This window comes from Corythoichthys intestinalis, chromosome 6, assembly GCF_030265065.1.
Source record: "Corythoichthys intestinalis isolate RoL2023-P3 chromosome 6, ASM3026506v1, whole genome shotgun sequence".
In the NCBI taxonomy this organism is placed as follows: domain Eukaryota; kingdom Metazoa; phylum Chordata; class Actinopteri; order Syngnathiformes; family Syngnathidae; genus Corythoichthys; species Corythoichthys intestinalis.
This window is the reverse complement of record NC_080400.1, coordinates 56,530,749-56,557,506: the sequence shown is the minus strand read 5'-3', so window position 1 is coordinate 56,557,506 and position 26,758 is coordinate 56,530,749. Positions and strand designations below refer to the sequence as shown.

At 39.2% G+C, this 26,758-nt stretch overlaps 1 protein-coding gene across 5 annotated transcripts in view; it reads right to left on the bottom strand.

The window, feature by feature from the left end:
* Positions 1 to 26,142, bottom strand: part of fat3a (FAT atypical cadherin 3a) — a 434,014-nt gene extending 407,872 nt beyond the window's left edge. For all 5 annotated transcript variants that reach the window (XM_057838805.1, XM_057838806.1, XM_057838808.1 and 2 more), the window contains exon 1: positions 26,003 to 26,142. The gene's annotated coding sequence lies outside the window, so the exon portion shown is untranslated. The remainder of the gene's footprint in view (positions 1 to 26,002) is intronic.
* Between the last annotated feature and the right edge of the window lie 616 nt (positions 26,143 to 26,758).

Genomic DNA, 26,758 nt, shown 5'->3' with positions numbered 1-26,758 from the left:
TTTCAACATATGACGACATGCTCGAAGCGTGACGATTTATGAGCGCAGCGCAATTTCATTGTTTTCCCGCAAGATGGATGCACGGCGGATTTCCTTTTGAGAGAAATCAACATGGGTCCCAAGAAGGTTAGTGCAGGTGGTGTAAAATGGAAAATGATGACATTTAGGATTGAAATTAAGAAGGAAATGATAGAAAAATATGAGCGTGGTGCAGAGCTGTCCCAACTAATCGATGGAGTCGACATCATCGATGACGTAAATGGGTCGAAGAGCACAGCGACCCGTCGACGGTTAATGAAGGGTTAAAAAATATATATGCGTGAAAAGTTGAGAACGTCGGAGGCACAGTATGCAAGCGGGGAAAGAAGCACAAAGCCAAAAAAGCGCACCAAAGTGGCCAAAACATTGACTTACTGTATTTCAACGAAACAAAGAGGGTACACTGGTTTGTCCTGTCTTATCAATGCCAAACTTGCATACCAGGCTGTACGTGGGCTGTGAATGAACACCTATAGCTCCGTCACCCAGTTGTAATTTTGGAAAGAGACAGGAGACAACAAGCTGGCACACCGTAAGTCCATCTAACTAAAGACGTGTTTTATTGAAGTGAACACTTATCGCTCGGTAACTAAAAATGAGGGCGTTTTTTTTCACAGCTGTGTTTTATAGCCGCGTGCATGCATACATACATTTGTGCGTGTGTGTTGATGGCATATCAGACTCCAGTTCCTTTCACAGATGTTTATTGGTACTCAACACGCCGTACAATTAAAGTTCAGAAATACAAAATAAGGAAACACATCTACGGAGGAAGTCGGCGTGATGTCACGATGACATCACCTCGCTTAGCAATGTGTCGCCATTTTGTGAAGGGGGTACGCACAGCTAAACATTCCATAGACAAACGTCTGAAATGCATATATTTCAGGTGTGTTTTGTGTCTTTTTTCATAAAAACGTCTTAAACATGGTTTACTATTATCACGAGTCACTGCCGAAAGATGCGGGGAGGCGATACAATTTAAAATTAGCGTTTATTGTCTTAAAAAGCTGCCCATACAAAGTCGCAGCTGATAGCTGGATAAACAAAGTATTGGCCTGCAGTGGAGTTCGGAAACATCTACAACTACCTCATAAAGTCACCCAGTAAGTTGACCTTTATCAATTACGTGGAATATGTACTGTGTGGAGAAAGTAAGAACTCATCCTCACCTCTCTCACTCTGTCATCCTTCACACGGTGCGTTCAGAAACAGCATGCAAAACATGCTGCCTGCCACATTAGAACCCAATTCATTACATATAAAAAACAATATTATTATTACGAATTGTATTCATAATTTGTTTGTTTTGCTATGTGTAACTGCCATTTGTAACTGTACCGTACTGTAGGTTTTCGGGCTGTGGAACAAATTAATCGAATTATAATGTATTCTTACGTATTCATACGACCATTTTGACTTACAAACCAGGTCCTGAATTGAATTAAATTCGTATGAGTACCACTGTATTTATGAACCAAGTGGTCCTACACTGCATATGTCTCACTATATCTGTTTACAGCATTACAACAGGTCCCTTTGCGGCGAGTATTTCCACCCCGACACTGAATGCACGATAGCACTGACTCTATACTGTAATTGCTCAAAAACGTGCTGCCGTGCGCTGCTGCCGCTGCGGAAGGATGAGCTGTCAGTTTTGCATATTCTCATCAACTATTTTTTATGCTGACAAGTAATAAATGTTCACTCTGCTTTGACCTGATTTACTGCGGACATCATGCAAGTGGCCAGATTGCAGAGGAACGGTCATTTGGAATTGTTTCAGAGTTGCAATGCAAAAAAAGTGAGCGAGAGTTTGCTCAGTATGTTGAACCGTAAGGTGCATAAGTGAATCAAAAATGAACATGTGAGGTTTTTTTCTTGAAATATCTTTATAATAAAAAAATTGTTATAATTTCATGTTGCAGCTATTCCTCATAAAAACATGTTTTTGATATAATGCCATTCACATTTTAACTTATTTTTTATACATTTGAAGAAATTGTAGTATTGGTATCACAACCCCTAGCTTCCATAAGTTGGTCAAAAATGAACCGCATGTGTTTTCTATGGAATCCAATGGTAACCTTTGATCCTTATCAACTTGTCTGTCAGGAATAAATTAACTGTGGACCACACAGGCTAGCTATATCAGAAGTGCTACTCCTTAGGAAGATTATTTTACACAGCAAGAGCTGATATGTGTAGGTGTTATCTTCATATAATGTTTTATATGTGTGTCTTTCAAGACTTTTGTTACTATTATTTATCAATAAATTAGCCTACTTTATAACTAGCTAACACCAGCTAGCCATGTTATCTGGCATTACTGTATATGTCGTGTGTGTGTGTGTGTATTTATTTATATTATGGCTGTCAAACGATTAAAATTTTTGTTAGAGGTAATCACAGCTTCAAAATTAATTAATCGTAATTAATCACATTTCAAACCATCTCTAAAATATGCCATATTTTTCCGTAAATTATTGTTGGAATGGAAAGATGAGACACAAGACGGATATTTACATTTAACATGCTGTACATAAGTACTGTATTTGTTTATTATAACATTCATTCATTCATTCAATAAATCCAAAAGATGGCATTAACATCTTGTAACGGATAGAGAGACTTGTACTTCTTCAAAGATAAATGTGAGTACAAGTTATAGTCATTTCATATTAAAACCTCTCAATGTTTTCATTTTTATAAAATTTGTAAAATTTTCAATCAAAAAATAACTAATAGCTCGCCATTGTTGACGTCGTCGAGCTGGACGTCAGATGGGCTCCCTGCCATTCGTCCACAGTGTTTTTAACTACGTAAGGTAGTGACTGAAATACACCCCAAGGTGTCAATGGCGAGTTTTAAATTAATTAGAGATCTAGCCAAGGCAAAGTCTGAGTAAATTTTATGTGTATTTTGCATATGTATTTTGACTGGGAATGCCAGTTCTCTTTGCATTGAGCGCTTTTCTTTTTGTGAGCATTTTTTTTTTTTGAGAGATAGGAATATTATTTTTGTTGTGCTTTCACTAAATGATACTGTAGCGACTTAACTGTTCCGCCCAAATGCATGATGGGAAGCTGGGCAACCATGACTTTCAGTGGTTGCTGCAAATGGTATGTGTTCTGTGTTGTGTTCCATAAATTGTGTTAAGAAAAAGATCATCTTCTGTCATTTTTCCTCACGTCTCTCACCACAATAGTTACGTTTGTTGTGAAAGAGTTGCCAAAGCTTATGCCAATAAACGCCGTGGTCCAACGAATTTCTGTGACCACTTGCATTTCTCTGCCTCTTAGCTCTCACTGAGCAAAAAATTGTGTCATTGTAATCTGTTTTAGGCAATGCATGAGCGGGTCGTTCAGCGCATGCGTTCAATGTGTCAAATATTTTAACGTGGTTAATTTAAAAAAATAATTACCGCCCGTTAACGTGATGAATTTGACAGCACTAATTTATATAGCTACGTATTGATCTATTGAAAACATTACTCTTATGTTTCCTTATCCAAGGTGTCGTGGCTGCTAAATACACAGCTCAAATGGTCCTACAGATGCTGAATGATGGAGCGGCAGTAACAGGGTTGGACTGGAGTGTTGGAAATTTCTGATCCAGGTGGCGGTGGCAGTCGTCCACCTGGAAATCCAACTGAACAGGATCAATCTGACCCACAAGATTGCACTTATGTGTCCTCTGAAGAAGACAGTGTCCAAATCATTCCCAACCGAATGTGTTGGTAGGGCTCTTACTGGAGCGAGTTACCACCCACCCAAGGTAGAACACAGAGCCACATTATCCTCAGAAGTCTGTTAGGGCCCGCACAAAGGCTTAGCACCACTACCTCACCAAAAAGATGCATGGGAGCTCTTCATGACTGATGATATAATACAAGAGAGGATGACGTCTATTGCTGTTCTTGTAATTTTCTTTTTCAAAAATGGTAAAAAGTAAAAAATAAAGATGTTTCAAACATGAAATCTTGTACAAAATACTACAAAATATTATACAAGTGATTATTCATAACCAAAATGGCATAAAGACACATTAATACTTGGCATGTGCCCGTATGGTATTCTGACGGTATGATATCCTTAAGCTAAAAGATCACAGTTTCACGGCATCACCGTACTGCAATTACAGCTCCAAAATGTGTTACTTTGATTTCGGTTTAAAAAAACAAAAACAAAAAACTTTATTCCATTGAACAGGATTTTTATTTTTCAAATCATTAGCAAATTGGAACATAAGTATAATGTTAGGTTAAAATACAATTCAAAATAACAAAATTTTCTGTATAAAAATTAATATAAATGCATAGGTCAGCCTAAACCTACAGCCACAGCACAACATTATTACCATTAGAGCAAAAATAATTGAATTACTTTCAATAAAAAGCACGTGTGTATGACTCTTATTATTATTACATTATACACACACTCTCTTTCTCAACACAAACAGTTGCCAGAGAGAGAAATAAAACACGTTTTAGCACCGTTAGACAGACTAAACACGCTGGAGTTAACTCTGGTAGCTGGTGGGAAACGTTCATGACAGTGTTTACTAGGGCTGTCCCAAACGACTAATTTTCTCCCGATTAGTCAGCCGACTATTTTTATGATTAGTCGACTAATCTAATAATTAATTTTTTTTTTTTTTTTTAATAATTTAGCAAAGAAATTTTTGTTGACGCTTAACAATTCACAAAAAAATATTGGAACAAGTAAATTATTTAAGTACAAATAAACACATGAATAACAATAATAAATCAAAAAATAAACAACGAGTTCAAATGCTGATAGAATTAACTGGTGCAAAAGAATGGAATGTAAACAGATTCAGAGTAAACAGATTCAGAACACTGACTTCGCCTTTCCAACATGATTCAAAACAATTCTTAAAAAAAACACCTAGCATTAATATTATAGTATAGTACTATATATAATAGTATTATAATAATTATAATAATTATTCATTGCCAATCAGATTTTTCATAAAAGGTGTCATTTTAAAGGTATTCTTAGTGTAGAATCTGAATTTTGAAGTATGTGGGAGTAACTCCAGAAATCGCTACTTATATGAAGAACATGACATGCTTTTATTCTGAAATGTTCACCGGAAGTACGTTCGCTAAACCGCTAACTTCAGCTTTACACTCCGCAAAAAAAGCACTTTTTGTACTTGCATGTAGTGTCAGTAATAGATTTTTTTGGTCATTTTTTCATTTGCAAATGCTGTTAACCAGCGATTTTTCATGTTTGAAGTGTCACCTTTTAACCGCAAGTTTGCTTTCACGAGACGACTGCCAATGTTTTATAGCAGGCTAAAGTAAGTTGCCTTTTTCCCCCATTCACCTCAGTGTAGCAGTGCTAACGTTACAGTGTTTAATATAGATGTGTTTTCTTATTTAGTATGTCTGAACTTTAATTCGACAGCGTGTTGATTAGAGAAAGGAACTGGAGTCTCATATGCTATCAGCACGCACGCACCAATGTATGCACGCACGCACGCGCGCAGCGATAAAAGGCAGCCGTGAAAATTACCGGCCTCATTTTTATTTGCCGTGCGATAAATGGACTCATTGGATATCGTGACAGGCTTAGCAACTTCAATAAAACATGTCGTTAGTTAGTTAGTTAGTTAGATGGACTTACAAACTGGGTGACGGCGCTTATGTTTATCCACGGCCGACGTGCAGCCAAGCTTGGCATTGAAGAGACAGGACAAAAGAGTGTACCCTCCTTTGTTTCTTTGAAATAAGTCAATATTTGGACACTCTGGTGCGCTTTTTTGGCTTTGTGCCGCTTTCCCCGCTTACATACAGAGCGTCCGACATTCTGAACTTTCCATGCATATATATTTTTAACCCTTCATTAACCGTCGACGGGATGTTTTGCTCGTCGACGGATTTACGTCATCGATGACGTCGATTATGTCGACTAGTCGGGACAGCTCTAGTGTTTACTAATGTTTAATTTTGTATAAATGGGAAATAATATTGGAGGTATTGCCTTCTCGCCAGCCACCCTCCGCAAACAGGTTTTACATGTCAGTTGACCCTCCTCCTCTAAGCCGCGATCATTTTCTGTAGCCAAAGTATTCCCATACTAGCAATTTTGTTTTCTTCAATGGGGGAAAAAGTTCAGGAGTTTCACCTCCTCTAGCCATCGTTAACACAGTGAACTCACTGACACTGAGCAACAACCTGTGGGGGAGGGTTGAGCCTTTCAGCTGCAAGCGAGGGATTTCTCCATGCATTTTTGGGACATAAAAAAACAGCTAATACTTTAGCGACGGTATGACAGAAAATTTTTTGCGGTATTGAAACCTTGACGTTTTCATGCCACGGTACACCTTGAAACCTGTAATTGGCACATGTCTAATAAATTAATACTTGTATGAGTAATTTTTTACCCATTTATGGAAGAGTGTAGGGTCCAGTCACTTGTGCTTCTAAGAGTTAAAGGCTGACAAAACCAAGGCAAGCAGAATGCCCCAAAAATCTGTTCCAAAACTGACACAAGCAACAGCATCGTTTCTTTCTCTGATTTAACCAATGAAAACGTGTCCACTGCTACAAATACCAACAAAGGCAGAATTACTACACATTGTTCAACATATGATAAAAAGCCTCATAGAGAACAAGTCGATTGCTCTGATTCTGAATATTTGTACATTGAACATTCCAAACAGGTGTTGACATCACTGTGACGCAGCTCCCCAAAATAGCTGCGGTCATGTAGCACAAAAGAAGTTCTTCAGCGCATAAAACTATCCTTATTACGTCCGCAAAAACAGCGGCCTATCATTCGGAAATGATCGTAAACATTAAAATGATCATCGATTTCTGGAGGCCATCAATAGTGAGCAAGGCTGAAGTGCAATGTTTCCCAACCTTTATTTAGCCAACACAGTTTAGCTTTCGGATAGAAAAAAGCTGAATTTGTTTTGTAATTTATTTGACTGTGACTGGCTCTTATTAAATGCTTAGGAGGTTTAATGCAGATGTGCATGAAGAGAACAGAAGGACAGGTATCTTTAAATGCTTTAAAAGACCAGGCATCTGTAAACTCTAAACACCCGCTTTATCCTAAGAGGCTGTCATGGATGGTGGGCTAGGCTCTAAACTTTCTTGAAATCCTTATCAGCTGCGGAAATCCCATCTTTGCAATGAACACAAAAACAGAAATCGCTCAGTGAATGACAAAAGGTTATGAAAGAATAAGAAATTCAGTTAACTCAAGCAAATAAGATCAAATCACAGCGCTTTGAGTCTTGAATTAATCCAGTATCTACTGTTCCTGTGACCCAAATGACAGACCTGTATTCAAAACAAATCTCATGTTTACTCCACCAATAAGAGCAGTTTTTTATCTCGACACACAGCTATTGCGTTTGTCTAGAATCATAATAACTTAAGTTGACAATGTCAACAAAGTCAATGGAGTCAAAGACTCATTAAATAAAGGGATACAAACCTACCTATCAATTGGCTGTTACTTTGTACTCTGTGATGCTTGGAGCAGATTTAATACACTTTGGGGGGCATCAGTGATTGGTTGATCACTAACAAAATAACTGATCTTGTCAAGCAATTCACAGTACCATGGTAAATATGCTGCTGTGATATGATGACATTAGACGTTACAGAATGTAAAGAACTGCTGCAGACGTACGTACTTTGTTCTCTACTATACCCGACAATGTCAACGAGTGATTGTAGCACAACAGTGTGGACTTGTGCATTACTCAAAAGGTGCTTTTGTGCCTAAAAATCAAGGAACTTACTGTAAATTTGTATGATAGCTTTTGGTGAAACAGTAGTTTATTGTCAACAAGCCTGTAGCTTTCATTCTTATTCAACTGGTTATATACTGTAGGTCACTTTTTTCTCTTCTTCCCACTAAGCCCAAAAGCCACATAGAACAGCTTTATACAGTACTAGCAGTATGCTACTTGTAATGGTTTGTTGGGGCCAAGGTTTGTTAAATCGACAGATAAGAAACCACGAAATCAGGGCATCCCTATATTTTTTTTTAATGTATGCTGGATGGATTTATCGAGCAGTATTGTTGCTCGGATGAAAAACTAAAAATAAAGTAAAAATTGGCATTTTCTATGCTAATTATTGAAGTTTCAAATTAATTTTCCGCACAATAAGGAGGCCTACAGAGATCAAACCTATTTAACATCTTTGCTCCCAAAAACGTGTAAATACATTCTATTCTTTATTGTTTCAGTGTCCCAAAGATGTATTTATACGTCTATTACGTTTTTTTTTTGTTTGTTTGTTTGTTTGTTTTTTTTTTTTTTTTTTTTTTTTTTTTTTACAAGAGACATCTCTTGGTTCTGATTCAATTTAGCTCCAAAGCAAAAAGCTGAAAATCCATTTTAAAGCAATAGCGGGCAGTAGCGCATTTGGTAAGACTCGCAACCCGATTCAACGGCAACGAACGGCCGGGATGCACGGTCGGGACGCCCGGCCAGGGTGCCGGCCGGGGCGCCAGCAAAAGACGACTGAATGGAGAACAACTTTGAGGACGCCTGGAATGCCAGGCACTGGACGACCGAACAGAACGACCAGGACCACCAGTGCAGCGGACAATGCCGTAGAGTCCGTGCTGCTCGCCGAGCAGACCCCGCAGAGACTCAAAAAAATCCATCTTTGTGAGACAGGCGGCGATGAGGGAAAAGTTACCCGCCTGCCGCGGCCACAACAGCGTCATCTTTCAGTTAATTATGTGTAAATAAATTGTTACTTTGCTATCAAAAGCTCTATTTGTCTTGTTGTTTATGTTATTTTGTAAAAGGAAAACATTATTCAGATGTTTGGGATTTAACTAAAGCAAAAAATAGCTGTGTTAAAGTCAAAGTTATGTTTTTTTTTTTTTTTATCAGAAATTGGAAAATTGCTCAAACTAAGCTATTTTCTAATGCTGATTTCTAAAGAATGGAAAAAGATATGAACTTACTTTTTTTCCTGCTGAAAGAAGAGAGTCTAATCTTTCTTTTGGTGGGTTCCATGTTTATATAGCAATAGAATACAATTTTATGTGGGCCTTGCAAAATCCAGTAAAACGGCCGTGAGTGAAGGAGTTTTCGCCGGTGAAAATGGCTGAGAGTGAATGAGTTAAAAACACTCCCAGACAAAAGTAAAATTTTGTCAAAATTCGCCCAGCCGTTTCGGCATCCAAAAAACACAGACAAACCCGCCGTTATAGAGATTACGATATCCAGCCGAAATGATTCTCTAATTGATATTCTGCAAAATAGATTTTTTTTTTCAATCCAGCATCTTGTTGTGGCGTACTGAAAGCCACAATGTATCATCACAGCACATTAAAATTTGTATGTGAAAGCGTAAAGTTTGAAAGCCAACTGCGACATTGCAATCGCAATTGTATAGCAAGTGCTTTACATCACACGAACATCCACAGAGATAAAATGATTTGGAAAAATCACAATAAATCAAGAGGATTAAAAATAATTGATAAAAGAAATGGAAATAAACAAACAAAAAGAATAAAAAGCAGATAACTTGAAATTTTAAATTTACGGACAGTTACTGTATGAATATGCTGTGATAATAGTGTCAAGACCTTCAGGTAATTTGTTCCAGAGGTAAGGACCAGAGAATAGTAACTAAGTGCTGCCTCACCCTGCTTGGTTCTTGTTCTTGGAATATACATCAGACTGGTTCCAGACGACCTTAGGGGTCTTGTTGCTTCGTTAGGGGTCAAACAAATCAAGCATGTACATTGGTACAAGGCCATTAAGTGTTTTGTAATATTAACAATAATAAAAACAGTAATATTTCATAGTCTATCCTTTGACTGGAAGCCAGTCTAACGATTTCATAACGGTGTAATATGGCCCAGTTTCCTTGTATTTGTAAAGACTCTGGCAGCAGCATTCTTTACTAACTGCAGCTTTCTGACTGATTTTTTTTTAATTTTTTATGATGACCTGTAAAAATACTGTTGCAATAATCCAATTTACTAAAATTGAATGCAAGGATAAGGTTTTCTGTGTTTTGTTTAGACAGAAGCCCCTTAATTCTGGCTATACATTTTAGGTGGTAATGGGCAGATTTAGTGACAAACTTTAGATGGCTGTCAAATTTTAGGTCTGAGTCAATAATTACGCCAAGATTTTTGACTTCATTTGTAGCAGTAAATGACATTGTGCCACGGTACCTGCTGATCTTTAACCTTTCCTTTTTTGGCCCAAAAATGATTACTTTTGTCCTTCTCATATTGAGCTGGAAAAAATTCTGGCACATTCTTTCATTGATTTGTTGAGACTAATGGACTATAATCATGTCGGGACACGGAAAGGTAGAGTTGCGTATCATGATTTTCATCTGCATAGGTGTGATAGGAGATGTCATATTGTGATGATGTGAGCTAGAGGAAGCATATAGATGTTAAATAAAAGAGGTCTGAGAATGGACCCTTGAGGAGCCCCACGTGTGAATTTGGTTTGTTCCGAATCATGGTTTTCGATTAACACAAAGAAATCCCTATCATCTAAATAAAATGTAAAATGCACTGGAAAGAAAGTGTCAGTTATCCCTACCCACAGTTCCAATCTGCTGAGTAGTATGTTGTGATCAACTGTGTCGAAAGTGAATACTATACAGAGATAACAGAAGAGAGGGAGAAAGTTGAGAATCTATTTTTCTGCAACATAGGGAACTCTCGACTCTCACTGTGGAGGAATAGCTTCTTGGTTGATGGCATTGTCCTCCCAGTGGACCTTATTGGCCGAATCATACAAATGTTTGTATTTGGCGAACTTCATGGACGTCTTCCAGTGATAAACAGAAGGATGACAATTGCTTGTTTTTCTGTTTAATAGTTGTTCTGTAGAATATCATAGAATAAAATCCTGACCAATGTATTCATAATCGTTGTATCCCAATATCGTGAGATCATTGTTATCGTGAGCTTTGTATCACAAACTGTATCGTATCGTAAGGTACCAAGAGGTTCCCACTCATAGTCAGCATACTTGCTATTCATCTAACTCTAATGATTCTAATTAATATTGATGCAATGCATTGATAGCAAAAATGATGGACCATTTTGTCCTATGGTCTTCAGCCAGATGTAGAGTGTTTAGGGTATTAGGTAGGCCCACAAAAGAGGCACAAATGTCCATACACATGAAAATGACAAAAGACAGACAGTACTGCTGAACTGACACGACCACCATTCAACAGCATTCCAGCAGTTGTTGCGAACAATAGTGGGGCCTTGCATACAAACACACACTTATTCACACTATCCAACCGCTCCAACACTGGGTAAGGAGCACCATACGCAATCACATAACAGTCACCCCCCCAGCATGTATGGAGAGGGAAACCAAAGAACACCCCCAACTCACTCTCACCAACACACTCAGAATAAGGGAAGGGGGGCTTTCAGAGTGCTGGCATTTGGCACGAACAGACGCTCACAAAGCCCTCGGGACCCCGGAGATGAAGGAGAAGTGTGGGGGAGGGTGGAGGAGCACAGGGAGGAGGGGTTGCAGTAATGCCATTTCCAAGCAGGCAGCCTGTGGAGCGAGGTGCTCAGAGAGAATGAGAACAAAACGAAGAGAGGGATGGCCCTCTTCTCCTCCTCCATGTGGAGGTCAGTGAGCTCGGCAGAGAGGTCAGCCACTGCAGCAGGGAACGCACACCACATTTTCTCCAAATCTGTCAGTACTGTACATCCCAGTCACAACTAGGAAAATCACAAACATGTTTGCAATATACTGAGCTCACTGGGTCACATAATGTTATGTCTGTAAAACACATTAAGATTATACTCCACGCCAGTCTTTTGCCTTGAGTGGCACTTTAGTATGAATGAGTTGAGAATATACAAACTATTGTATAAAAATATACAACCCCTAGCAAAAAGTATGGAATCACCAGTCTCGGACGAGCACTCACTCAGACATTTTATCAGAACAAACTCAGACAAAAAGCTTGAAAAAAATAATGAATTAGTTAAAAGTGCAACTCTTTAGCATTCAGAGACACTAAAAGAAATGAATAAAAAACACTGTGGTGGTCAGTAAATGTTATTTTTATAGAGCATGTGCAGGGAAGTATATATTGAATCACTGCAGATTCTTGACTCTTGACACCTTGTCCAATGCAGATTCTTGACTCTTGACAAGGTGATAATGCTGGAACTTTTGTTTGGTGCTTTTCCAGTGAGATTTACAATGATGACTGCCTGAAGAAACCATCAAACTTCCCTCAGTCCTTGATGATATGGGGCTGCATGTCAGGCAACAGCACTGTGGGGATGGCTGTGGTTAAATATTCAATAAATGCACAAGTTTACATTGAAATTTTAGACAGCTTTCTTATCCCTAATATTGAAAATATAGCCCAGATCTCAACCCTATTGAAAACCTGTGGTGGAAATTGAAAAAAATGGTCCACAGCAAGGCTCCAACCTGCAAGGATGATCTTGCAACTGCAATCAAAGAGAGTACCAAACTGATGAAGAATACTCATCAAGTCCATGCCTCAGAGACTGCAAGCTGTCATAAAAGCAACAGGTGGTGCGACTAAATACTAGCGATGTGTATTGATTGTTATTTCTTTGTTTGTTTCTCATGATTCCATATTTTTTCCTCAGAATAGAGTGATTACACACACACACACACACACACACACACACACAAATGTACAGTGCCTTGCAAAAGTATTCGGCCCCCTTGAACCTTGCAACCTTTCGCCACATTTCAGGCTTCAAACATAAAGATATAAAATTTTAATTTTTTGTCAAGAATCAACAACAAGTGGGACACAATCGTGAAGTGGAACAAAATTTATTGGATAATTTAAACTTTTTTAACAAATAAAAAACTGAAAAGTGGGGCGTGCAATATTATTCGGCCCCCTTGCGTTAATACTTTGTAGCGCCACCTTTTGCTCCAATTACAGCTGCAAGTCGCTTGGGGTATGTTTCTATCAGTTTTGCACATCGAGAGACTGACATTCTTGCCCATTCTTCCTTGCAAAACAGCTCGAGCTCAGTGAGGTTGGATGGAGAGTGTTTGTGAACAGCAGTCTTCAGCTCTGTCCACAGATTCTCGATTGGATTCAGGTCTGGACTTTGACTTGGCCATTCTAACACCTGGATACGTTTGTTTTTGAACCATTCCATTGTAGATTTGGCTTTATGTTTTGGATCATTGTCCTGTTGGAAGATAAATCTCCGTCCCAGTCTCAGGTCTTGTGCAGATACCAACAGGTTTTCTTCCAGAATGTTCCTGTATTTGGCTGCATCCATCTTCCCGTCAATTTTAACCATCTTCCCTGTCCCTGCTGAAGAAAAGCAGGCCCAAACCATGATGCTGCCACCACCATGTTTGACAGTGGGGATGGTGTGTTCAGGGTGATGAGCTGTGTTGCTTTTACGCCAAACATATCGTTTTGCCTTGTGGCCAAAAAGTTCAATTTTGGTTTCATCTGACCAGAGCACCTTCTTCAACATGTTTGGTACGTCTCCCAGGTGGCTTGTGGCAAACTTTAAACGAGACTTTTTATGGATATCTTTGAGAAATGGCTTTCTTCTTGCCACTCTTCCATAAAGGCCAGATTTGTGCAGTGTACGACTGATTGTTGTCCTATGGACAGACTCTCCCACCTCAGCTGTAGATCTCTTCAGTTCATCCAGAGTGATCATGGGCCTCTTGGCTGCATCTCTGATCAGTTTTCTCCTTGTTTGAGAAGAAAGTTTGGAAGGACGGCCGGGTCTTGGTAGATTTGCAGTGGTCTGATGCTCCTTCCATTTCAATATGATGGCTTGCACAGTGCTCCTTGAGATGTTTAAAGCTTGGGAAATCTTTTTGTATCCAAATCCGGCTTTAAACTTCTCCACAACAGTATCTCGGATCTGCCTGGTGTGTTCCTTGGTTTTCATAATGCTCTCTGCACTTTAAACAGAACCCTGAGACTATTACAGAGCAGGTGCATTTATACGGAGACTTGATTACACACATTTGGATTCTATTTATCATCATCGGTCATTTAAGACAACATTGGATCATTCAGAGATCCTCACTGAACTTCTGGAGTGAGTTTGCTGCACTGAAAGTAAAGGGGCCGAATAATATTGCACGCCCCACTTTTCAGTTTTTTATTTGTTAAAAAAGTTTAAATTATCCAATAAATGTTGTTCCACTTCACGATTGTGTCCCACTTGTTGTTGATTCTTGACAAAAAAATTAAATTTCATATCTTTATGTTTGAAGCCTGAAATGTGGCGAAAGGTTGCAAGATTCAAGGGGGCCGAATACTTTTGCAAGGCACTGTATATATATATATATATATATATATATATATATATATATATATATATATATATATATATATACAGGGATTCCCCTATATTCAACAGATTGTGGCGCACCGCCACACTAAAATGAAAGCCGCCACGCCTGGCAAATGAGATGTATTTTATTTATTTATTTAAATAAAAAAAAAATTTTAAGGCCGCTTCAAACTAGCGGCAGCCGAGTGGGAGGAGTTCAGCGGACACCTATTCATTGTGTATTGTAGCCTAATGTTCGTAACTATGCAGGCCCCCCCTTAAGAGACGCAAGGGGAACGAGTAGGAAGAATGGGAGAACGAGAGAGATAGCGAGAGATAGCGGTCGCATGTTGTAGCAGCCCGCTGTTATTTTGTTATTGTTTTTCTTTATTATTGTTACCACAATAAAGTGGGTAAGCAAATACAGACTTCTCTCCTTCTTGCCCATATCCGGGGCATTACAATAATTTGGATCGGACTTTTCGGCGAAAGTGAGCGGTGGACGGCCGTCTTGGACGGAAAGCAAACTTTGACTAACTTGCGCTGAGAGACTGCGGAGAGGCGGGGCCCAAAATAAAGCCTTGCTCTATTTTCAGAGCGTTGGTCACAGTAAACGATTTATCAGTTCAAGCAGAGTAAAATGATACATATTCACGGTACAAGAACGTCGTTTCTGTGTCCATCGATTGGTAAGAAAAGGCTGTTTGTACGAGTGACGTGTGGGCGCTCCCGTCAGGGGGGACATTTCACGTGGAGTGGCTATTTTTCGGCACAACACCGGCGCGCCAACTTCAGACAATTACGGCTGACGAAACTTTGATAAATGCGCCCCCCCACCCAAATTTCGCGAGCTCTGGGACACTCGAAAAATGACTCTCATACCTCTCCTTGCTAAGTTAATGGTACCTCGAGTGCCTTTGTGTGGAAATTTAGTTTACGAACAACGGGGAAAAAACTATTCACCTTCTCACCGAATCAAGTAAAACTCTTTACACGGCTATTAGAATTCCCCCAGTGCTCTAAATGGGTCAGTTGACAGAAGGACTGTTATTGTTGTGGTAATGTAGTACTTATGAGGGTCAAATAAAAGGAAAAAGGAGGACTACGACGGTGGTCTGCAACCCGCGGCTCTCGGGCCGCATGCGGCTCTTTAGCGATGCTTCGGAGCTTTTTTTTTTTTTTTTTAAATGGAAAAAGATGGGGGAGGGAAATATTTTTTTTTTGTTTTAATAGGATTTCTAGGAGGACAAACATGACACAAACATTCTTTCAATTCATTAATATTGTAATGAAGTTAAACTTGTGGTGGCATAGTACAACAGAGTAGTCACGTGGTGCGTCATTCTCTATAGGATCCACTGCAGGGAAAACAAACATTTAATCATGAAGGCTAATTACGTATTTCTATAGTAGGCTAATATAGCTAGTATCGATAATTATAAGGCTTGTAAAAGGCTTTTAATTTTTTGTGGCTCCAGACATACTGTATCAGTTTTTTTTGTGTTTTTTTGGGGGGTCAAATATGGCTCTTTCAACAGTTTGGGTTGCCAACCCTGAGTCACTACGAGATGTAAGTCGTACTATTGCCACGAGAAAAAAAGTCGCATTAGTACATCGGGTAACGTAGCTGTAATCAGCTACGCATTTTACATACATGTACTGTAGCTGAGAGGTACAACATTAGCCTGGCTAATGAAATATTTCAAATATATCTTTGTTATGGTTCTTCTTGGGGGGAAAAATGAAGAAAAAAAAATTCGCTGTGGCACGACATGGTGAGGCTGTCCGACTCCGATGCAGCTCACCACCACAGCTTCAAAAAATCCTAGGGGAAACACTGTATATATATATATATATATATATATATATATATATATATATATATATATATATATATATATATATATATATATTAACTATACTGAATGCACACAACCTTTAGATCATTAGTAACCATAATTAAACTAAAGCTTGACAGAGTACTTTCGAAAGTGTTACTCTCCCCAGTACATGCATCAACCAATTATCATTAAGAAAACTGTCACACCAACCGCTTCCTAATGGCTTCAGTTGAACAACTCAAGTGAGCTACACTGCACAGAGTAACCAACCAAGGAATATTATATTACACGGAACTGCTCAAAAGCCACTCTGTTCCATGATGCTAATTTGAACAATTCAATGTGAATGTCACCTGAACCTGCCCTTTGTACCTTTGAGATGTTCTTCTATGCATCTGTGCATCCATCTATCCAACCAGTGTCTATACCAATAAACCAGTTAAAGGTGACAAGTCACAATATGGGTTAGATTACGGTTTCTGACAGAATTTGAATTTAGCAATGCTATTAGTGCTGCAAAGATTAATCGAATAATTCGAGTAGTTCAATTAGAAAAAAGATTCTAAACAAATGTTGCTGCTTCAAGGATTTAATTGGAGTGCCGTTGTACGGGTTTATTTCAAAAGTGTTTGCAATTAGTTTTATTGATTTGGTTGTATACACTGCCCTCTAGTGGCAACAATGAATATGACATAACTCATCTAACATGGCTGGATCCAGCTGCTCCCTGTTAAGACCAACATAAGGTTACAGTTACAGGTACAGTTTTTGTTTGCGCTATAAAGATTTTTTAGGCATTCGTAGTTTAGTTTCCGGGTATATATAGCAGTTTTTTGTGGGAATATGTGTTTGAACGATTTTTTAACAGCATGTAAAAAAAAAGGTTAGCATTTTATAGCATTTAAACTAGCAGACTTTTGGTATGCAAATTGGCCAACCGTTCTTTTGTTGTACTGTGATCCTCTTTTTTCAATTAATATTTGAAATGCATTCATTGCTCTTGTGAAATCAACATGCAATTCTGCATAATTTGAAAAAAATACTAGGGAATTCTATTTTGCATTCCCATTTAATGTTCTTTTGAAAGTGCTATTTTAGCAAGCCTTTTTTTTCCTTCTCCTAAAATTTATTCTGCAGTGCATTAAATGTTCGTAATCCGATTACTCAATCATTCAAAATAACTAATTGATAAATTCATCGATTACTTTAATTGAGTTCTAAATACCATAACAAAATTCCATCCTATATCCAGAAGTTAGGAAAGTAGCCAAAAATTTTACTCAAACAGAAGTCAAAGTCATGTCGAGTTCAAAATAATACTACTTAAATGAAAGCAGTCATCTGGGGCTGCAGCTATCGAATATTTTAGTAATCGAGTAATCGACTGAAAATTCTATCAATTAATCGAGTAATCGGATAAAACATTAAAAAACATTTTTTTTAGGTAAAGAACAATTATAAATATACATGAGAAAAAAAGACATTTAATCCAATATTGAAACATTTTCAGTCAATCAATGTCTTTATTTTCGATGTACGTTGTTGAAAACAGCCAACAATTGCATCTCAGATGTGATTAGAAAAAAATTCACTGCTTTCACTCAAAAAACTTCTAGATCTTGAAAAAAAAAAAAAAAAAAAAAAACATTTCTTACCTAAAAATGTAATTACGCTTGATAACACACATCACTTGAAAGCTATGTGTTTTTCCCACGTGTTTCAATTGAATTTCCATTTGTGTCAAGCTATTTTTAAGTTCTAGTTAAGTTTTAAGTTAGTCTAAACTGTAAGTACTGATAGAATTTTGAGTTTTTGGAGTGGTCAAAATAAATGTATGATACCTGCAGTATTGGAGCACATTAGGGACAAGTGCTACTTGGTGTTTTATTCAGCAATGACTACTGAGCTAAAACTGACAGTTCGCTTTATTATGTTTTAATTTTACACCTTCATCACTCTACAGTGCTGTGTTTTTACAGATTAAATAAAGCCTGTATGTAAGACACGTTTGCCACGCATCGACAGTGGTCAGAATCAATAGAAACATAGCCCTCCGAAGGGCTAACGTTACGTGAGTGAGTGACAGTAACGTTATATTTATTAGCGCTGAGAAGTTTACTGCTTAAAGATGGCGGCTGTTTACTAACGCTGCCCAGACGCGGCCGAGTCTGTCATTTCGCATCTAGTTCTAAATGCATGCGATATCTATGAGACGCATCGGACACTACCTGCTACTACACTAGCATCATGCGGGCACAGTTTTTAGCAACGTCGGCATAGTTTGTAGCGGCTGTCGGCTGCAGTAAGGTTTTTTGTTGGTTTTTTTATTGCTTCTTCCTCTACGCACCTGATGTCAGCGCGTTGTCCCGCATTAAAAGTAGTCCGGGCAAAACGTGATGCTTAGAGTTGGCAAAATTAAGCGATTCCTCGAGGTGAATGAAATTACTTGGATCAGTTTTTAAACTCGAGTTGCTCGAGTATTCGTTTCAGCTCTACAGTCATCCAAAAAATTTACTCAAGTACTATTCATTAATTCATTCATTTTCCATGCCGCTTTTCCTCACGAGGGTCACGGAGGTGCTGGAGTCTATCCCAGCTAACTACGGGCAGTAGGCAGGGTACACCCTGAACTGGTTGCCAGCCAATCGCAGGGCACAAGGAGACATACAACCATTCACGCACACACTATGCCTACGGTCAATTTAGAGTGTTCAATCAGCCTACCATGCATGTTTTTGGGATGTGGGAGGAAACCGGAGTTCCCGGAGAAAACCCACGCAGGCCCGGGGAGAACATGCAAACACCACACAGGAAGGCCGAAGCCCGGGATTGAACCCTTGATCTCAGAGCTGTGAGGCAGCCACCGTGCCGCTACTCAAGTACTAGTAAAAAAAAAAGTATTTGGTGAAAAGAATACTCAAGTAATGAGTTACTTTTATTATTATTATTTGCTTATGTTTATTTATTTATTTAAATGTATCTACATCATATATATATATATATTTACATATAATTATTTTATTATTTTTTTTATTATCATGATTAGATAATTACGGTACTCTTTTTTTAAACAGTGAAACTTTTTTTCTCAGCACAACGTTAGGATAATAATGATGATGATGAGGCTTTTTATGTCTTTTTTATTTTTATTTATTTATGTTATTCAGGTTAATCTGGATTTAACATTTTAGCTGTAAATGTGTATTGGAACAAACACTAAGCATTTGAGAAAAATTGGACTATGGATACTATACAGTATAACTATCATAGATAATCTGCAAAGATTATTATAATTGTCGATATAAACTGTCGTAAAGTCGAAATCACGTAAATCGGTTACTTCGTAACCCGGGGACTACCTCTATTGAACACATGTTATCGTGCATCAAGCAGCTGCTCTTACAGTATATACAATAACTACTACCTTCCACCTAAAAGCCGTTTTTTTTTTTCACTGGACGCATGAATCTATGGCAACATAATTAGTTTAGCGTGAAATCTAGTTCTAAGAGACTTGCCAGTCACATTGCCAGGTCTTTACTGTACAATATTCATTCATTTATTCATTCATCTTCTATAGCGCTTATCCTCACAAAGGATGCTGGAGTTTATCCCAGCAAAGTATGGGCCAATCGCAAGGCACGCATCGACAAACAATCTACAGTATCACACTCATAATCCTATCTGAGGAGAATTTGGAACGTTCAATCAACCTATTAAGCACATTTTTGTAGTAGGAATTTAGGAAAGCAGAGTACCTGGAGAAAACGCACCCAGGTGCAGGGAGAACAAGCAAACTCCACACAAGAAGACTGGAGCAACCTGGGATTGAACCCTTGATCTCTGAACTATGAGGCGTCATGCTAACCAGTCATGATCGAGCCACTGCTATTACTGCAATACAATGACAAAAAAATTACAAATGGAAAACACTGTGTTTGAATGTTACGTTTACAAAAGCTTAGATCTTTTAGTTGAATAAACACCCGATGCAGCATTATTTCGGTAGCAGTAATGTGGGTAATATTGAAGTGTATATTTAATGTAACACAAACTACGACAAATTATTACTAACATTTTGCAACATCTTTGGGAACTACAAATTGTTTAAAAAAAATAAAAATTAAAAAAAAAAGTTTCCTCCTCCTTGAATGGGCTCCAGCTTCCATCCGACCCTGAATAAGCTCATCAGACGAAAATGGTTGTCTCAAAGGGTCGTATGCCTAATCCAAAAAATACGTGGTAAAGATCAAGTATAGTTAAAAACGAGGCTCTAGGCAGGGGCAAGAGGGGCTAGTGCTCACTCAAATAAATGTCTTGCCCCCTAAAATCAAAATTTTAGAAGTTGAGAAAGCACATTTTTAATACGCTCACAAAATTACTATATTGCAAATTGACAGATGAATCTGCACTCAATATACAATTACTTCATATGCAAAATCTGCACATGGCTCCTTAATATGGTAATTTATGCACGTAACTTTGGCTGTGATAGGCATGAGTTGATACTTACACGAAGCACCTTCAGGAGGTATGCTTTGTTCACGTGTTTCGGGAGATCTGAGTTCCCAAGTTGGAAAATTGTTCTGATGAGCTGTAAAGTCGTAATGTGAGATAAAAACATGGTTGCTACAAATAGGAGTAGCCTATTTTACTGCTCCAATGATACATCACAAGTTGAGTGACTGTTTGGAACTTTTTATAGACACCATGTAGGCTAATAGAGAATCATTTTTTCGGTTACTCCAACAACACGAGAATGCAACATCAATATTAGCATGTGCTAATCATTCACTCGATGGCAGGTGCTTCCCACCTGCGTTACAGGTTAGTGGCAGATAAACTGCCCATCCTTGTTGTTCGTTTGTATTACCTACTGTATGTGTTGATATTTGTTTGGTCGCCTATTCCCCTGAATTGTGAATTTAAATGTTTGAACTTTAGTCTACGCATCAGGCAGTTAACTGAGATAAACTACTCTGCTCTTGAATTAAAGTATCAGATTAGCTGCCATCTTTTAGCCTACTGGCTATGAATCCAATGACAATTAAACGTGATTTGAGTGAGAGGCTTTCACTCGAGCTTTGTCTAATATTGTGTTAATTAGAGGCATGCGAAACTTCCGATTCTTAGATTATTCGCGATTTGGCCGTGAAGATTCGAGAGTGATTCACAAACATCCATATTCCGATTATTTAATTATACCAGGTAAAGCGGAACTAAAACACAGTCAGCACGGTCTTCGGGACGCAATGAGGAACAGCCTGAGAGTAAATATCATGTTCATCTCCTGCCGCTAGATAGAAAAAAACAATAATACCTGACTACGGCCAACAGCTGCTACAGACAACGCTACAGACATACGGCTACAGTAGATATCACATATACTGGACTGTCTCAGAAAATTAGAATATTGTGTATTCTAATTTCCTGAGACAGTCCAGTATGTAGAGCTAGATGCGAAATGACAGACGACAGCGGCGTTAGAACATTTATAGTAAACAGCCGCCATCTTAAAGCAGTAGACTTCCCTAAAAGGCTGTGTTGTAAATGAACTTAATTATTTTTATCTAAAATAATTTTAAATGGGCAAAATTTTGACTTGAATCTATCTTTAATTGATGAAACCGTTTTAAAACTTCAACATGACGAAAGTAGACATCAGTAATCGATTTATAATCGAATCGCAGCCTCTCAATCATAATCGAACCGTTAGGTGCCCCAAGATTCCCACCTCTAGTGTTAATATGGTAAGTGGTATTTGAGCTTTATCAATACTGATGTTATTTATTGCTATTTGTTTATATTACCAAAATGAATCAATCTGTATTATTTGATGACAACTTTGAGATATAACTTCTAACAATTTTGTATGTGTGCTTGTCATCATTTCCAGTTTTTTACAAGCATTTTGTTTGTTACTGCAGTCCTTGTAATCTGTAACAAAAAGTATTATTTTATATGTATTTGACTCAAACATTACATTACTCTTGCAAATGCATATTAGAAAGTTATTTGCTCGCAGCAATGAGGATTGAAAGAGGTAAGCTAGGTAACCCACCTAGGCAACATAAACCACTTTTAGGTCACAAATTACGAGTTGCGAAACACTGATTAATTGCATAACAATTACAGTGATATATCCCCATTTCCGTCCAGACAAAGTAGACCAGCAGAATGCAGATAGAGGTTGTCCTTGGCCGGGGGGGGGGAATTCCTTCAAGGTGAAGGAGAGATGGAATTTGATGAGCACACGTGAATTGACTATCAACAAGGGATGTCCTAATTTTGCTTTGGAATAGAGAGAATGAAAAAGACACACACAAAAAAACTGCACTTTTTTACAGAAACTTGTATTTCTGTTTGATTTTATATAGTTGAAAGCACTATTTCTGACTTTTTATGACAGATAAATGGTTAACAACAGCGTTTCCCCTACAGTTGAAATATCGTGGCAGGCCGCCACACCAAAATAAAAGCCGCCACGGCTTGCAAATGAGTTGTTGTTTTTTTTGTTTTGTTTTGTTTTTTTTTTTGGGATTAAAGATCCACTAATTTATCATTTTTATAATTTAACATGACATCTAAATGTATATATGAAGCTTATTTGTACGCACTATTTGCCATAAATCATCTGAAATAGTACCTTAAACACAAATTGTTCCTTTTCACGTTTTATTTTGAAAAGCGTATAGTTCTAATGAAAGCTTGCGGCTGGTACGTCGGCTCGGCTGAGGCTAATTAAATATTTTGGGACTCTCATGCTCCCAGGTGCTCTTCAGTTGCGAAGGTATTATCTCTCACGTTTGGAGGAGTGGAAATAACCAAATGGGTATGGCAAGCATTGTATATTAATGTTGAGATAACATTTACAAAAACTGAATCAGACGAGATCGCCTGGGAGACGCACATCAGGAAGGCGCATAGTCCAGTGTAGGAGAAGTAGGCAAAAAAGTGGACAGGAAATCCAGTTGGGACAAAACATGGACAAAAATGCCAAAGTTCAAGCCGTGGCTGTACCACAAAAATCAAGGTGAGTGTTTAGAATCGTGCACCTATTATTTTGAATAATCATAATTGTATTATTTTACCTTAAATTGTGAAAAAGGTTCATTGTCTCTAACCTGGCATCATCCTTATCGAAAAATAATTACAAAACAGATGGCGTATTCGTGTTTTTCTTGCCTGGCTCTGCCAGACTGTTCTCCCTGTATTTTTCAAACACTGAGAGTATAGTCTGGGAACCAGCCCATTGACAGCCTCTCGAGCAGGTACAAAATCAATCGACAAATCAGATTCATTTATTTGCGTGACGTGTTCTTAACGAGTAATGTCACTCTTGCGCGTCGAAAGTTGTCTCCACAACAACACAGATGGTGAACGGGAGAGCCGAGAATACGTTCCAATCCACGGTAAAATCAGTTTTAAATTACCAAAAACACATCGACACGAGTCATTGACAACAGTCTGTCTCGCGCTAGCCATGTTGAATAAACTCCGCTCTCTTCATATGTTTACTTCCGCGCGCAAGTCCCTCGTCCTTCCCTCGTCATTTTACTAACGTCACGTCTGCCCGTCGCTGATTGGTCCACTCCGCTGTCTGTTTGCTGTGGCTTGCTCCGCCCTGGAAATTGTATTCGCGTGTATGGTGGCCAGACTCAATAGCTGGAACAGCGGTGAGTCTGGTGTACCAGGCAAGTGTTTTTCATCTCATTGAAACAAATCATTATATGAATTTGTACTAACAATCAGAAAAGTAACTCCCACAAAGACACTTCAGTTTGAACTGAAGTTGGATTGGCTAATGTAAATTTAACACATTTGATTTAAATCCAAATGGGTAATCCATAGAATGCGTTTTAGAATATGGACCAGGTCAGCATGATGTCAAAGATGGCATCACAGACTGATGAATGGGGAGTGCTGCTGACGGCAACTGTCGGCCATTGAGTTGACAGTGCCCATCTCAAAAGTGAACTGTGAGATTTTTCTTCACTGAACAGAGTAAGACATTTGGTCAACTGGACATTGTACAGAACTGTACAATGTAAGTTTGAGATCCTTGAGTGTCTTCATTTCCTAGATCTATTTTTTTTTAATTCCTGTGTGGGTGAAGACAGACTTCAGGAACAGGGGGAACGTCTTGCAGCATGCCTCAGATTGACTATAAATGGACCACCTATTGTCGATTCACCCGCACCTTTTTTTTTCTCCAGGAAAATCAAGTGTTTCCAGGCACGATGCAAACTTTGCAAATATATTTTAGTAATAGTTCGTGGGAAAAAAATTATGTTTTTTTTTAAAAATCGTATTTGTCATGATATGAAACAAATTCGGCGCGGCACAAAATGATGGGGTTGTCCGACTCCGACGCAGCCCACCAACACCACAGCTTCAAAAAATCCTAGTGGAACCCTGAAACAATGTTTTTGTTTGCTCGCCAGCGCCTTGCTGCGCCCCACAAATGATGCCCCCTACACATTTCTGACTGCCCCATCATACATGCCTGCCTACAACCGGCCCTGGTTAAAAATAATAATATTAATATGGCAGAATGATAACCACCATCAGGCTATATTTGAGATATTTTGTAGGCTACTGCAACGACACAAGTCTAGTGTGTCTAGTTGATCTACCGCCTGTGCAAAGCTGGTGAAATCGAGAGTGGTGATAAAGGAGGTGCAAGGATAAGAGGTGATGGGGTGGAAGAGGAGGAAGTGATAAGGACAGAAATGAGGAGGAGCTGTAAACACTGGCCCACCAAGCAGCAAAATACAGCTGTGCACTTGTTTGGCTAACTGCCAGCTGAAAGGTGAGAGGATGACGGTTACACACACAGCAGCAGATGTGAATACACAGGTGTGTGTGTGTGTGTGTGTGTGTGTGTGTGTGTGTGTGTGCGTGCGTGCGTGCGTGCGTGCGTGCGTGCGTGCGTGCGTGCGTGTGTGTGTGCGTGCGTGCACGCGCGTGAAGGCGTTTGCTGCCTGTGATCCATGTTGTAATCAGAGTACCCGGGCTGTAAACTAAATGACTGCTTTAGTCACATTGAAAATTGGTCTCATGCATCCTGATGGCTTTTGCAGAAACCAGACTGTAAATTTACCCCAGCCCTCTAATGACTGGTGGGAGCCTTCACGGTAGAGATCTATAAGAAAGCCCAGTTGTTGCTTCCATCTATTTGTCTGCAGCCATACGTGCAATCCAGCAGGAATCACCATCACCAAGAGTTTCTCCTCTAGTATGCATGTTGAGTATGGAAAATGAATTCACACCAGAGCAAAGAATACAACGTGAAAGCAAATGCAACCTAAACCATTGATATTCAATCCGGTGTGACTGATTTGAAATCGAAAATCCAACAAACACCCGCCTCTGTGGAATACTCTTAATCTAAGCGCTCCTATATGTATAGCTATAGTTTTTTAAACAATTCTGCAAGACCAAGATTAGTAATAAAACGCGGGGATGTGGTCAGGATGGTGCTAGCCTAGCCCGGACTCGGACAGTCCCACGCGACTGAGACTCAGCTCGCCAATCATCAGCGATCACCTCTCATCAGGTCTTCCTCCATCCTGATATTCAGGTCACATTCTACTGCAGGACCTCGTAGACAGCATGAGAAACGTGCCGTGCCTTCGTTTATTCATCTCGTTCAGCTCATCGTTGTTATTCTTTCTATTATTATTATATTTTTTAAACGGTCGCAGAAATCTGCTTTACCTCTCGTGCTCACCCGCACGTCTGCGTGCATGTTTAGAACTTGGATCAAAAGAATGCGGCTTAATACGCAGGACTTACCTGTGCATGCTGCGGAATATCCCGGTTGAAAAGTCCGTTTTACTTATGTGTACCACCGACACCGGTGCAAGTGTAATACGCACCAACTGCTCCGAGTGGCTGCTCCGCTGCAAGCGTTCTCCTGTACTGTTTCCGCGCGCTCATGACTGAGCCATGTCGCGCGCAGAAGTGCGCGGGCACAGCACAGCCTGCCGGAGAACCGAAATAATGTAGTTGCCCAGGCGTCTAAATTACCTCACTGGAGTCATTCAAACCAAAGACAGGGAACTTTGTCCGCTGTAAACGTAGGTTTCAAAATAAATAAATAAACGCGACATTGAAAAACATGCAAATGATCAGCAGTGGCGTCCGCGTCGCTAGACCTAATAAAAGACTGGGGCACAGCGGTGCACTGGCGACTGATAAAAAAAAAAAAAATAAAAAAAAAAAAAAATTTAGCACTTATCTATCATAGAAAGTCAGAAATAACACTTTAAACCAGGGTTGTCGACAGACTTGCAGGGGCCTGGGAACAAGAGACCAATATAGGGCCCCCCAGCCCACTCCTGCCACCGGCTTGTCACAACAACATACGCAGAGGCGTCGTGTCCCATTAGGCAAACCAGGCAATTGCCTAGGGCCCCCAGCCAGCAGGGGCCCCCAGAGGGCCAACAGATTTAGCACACGCAGCCTAAAGCCTGAGTTATACTCCCGCGTTGCGGTGACGGCGTAGCGACTACGGCGTCATTCGACATTCGATAGTTCTGCGGTGAGGGA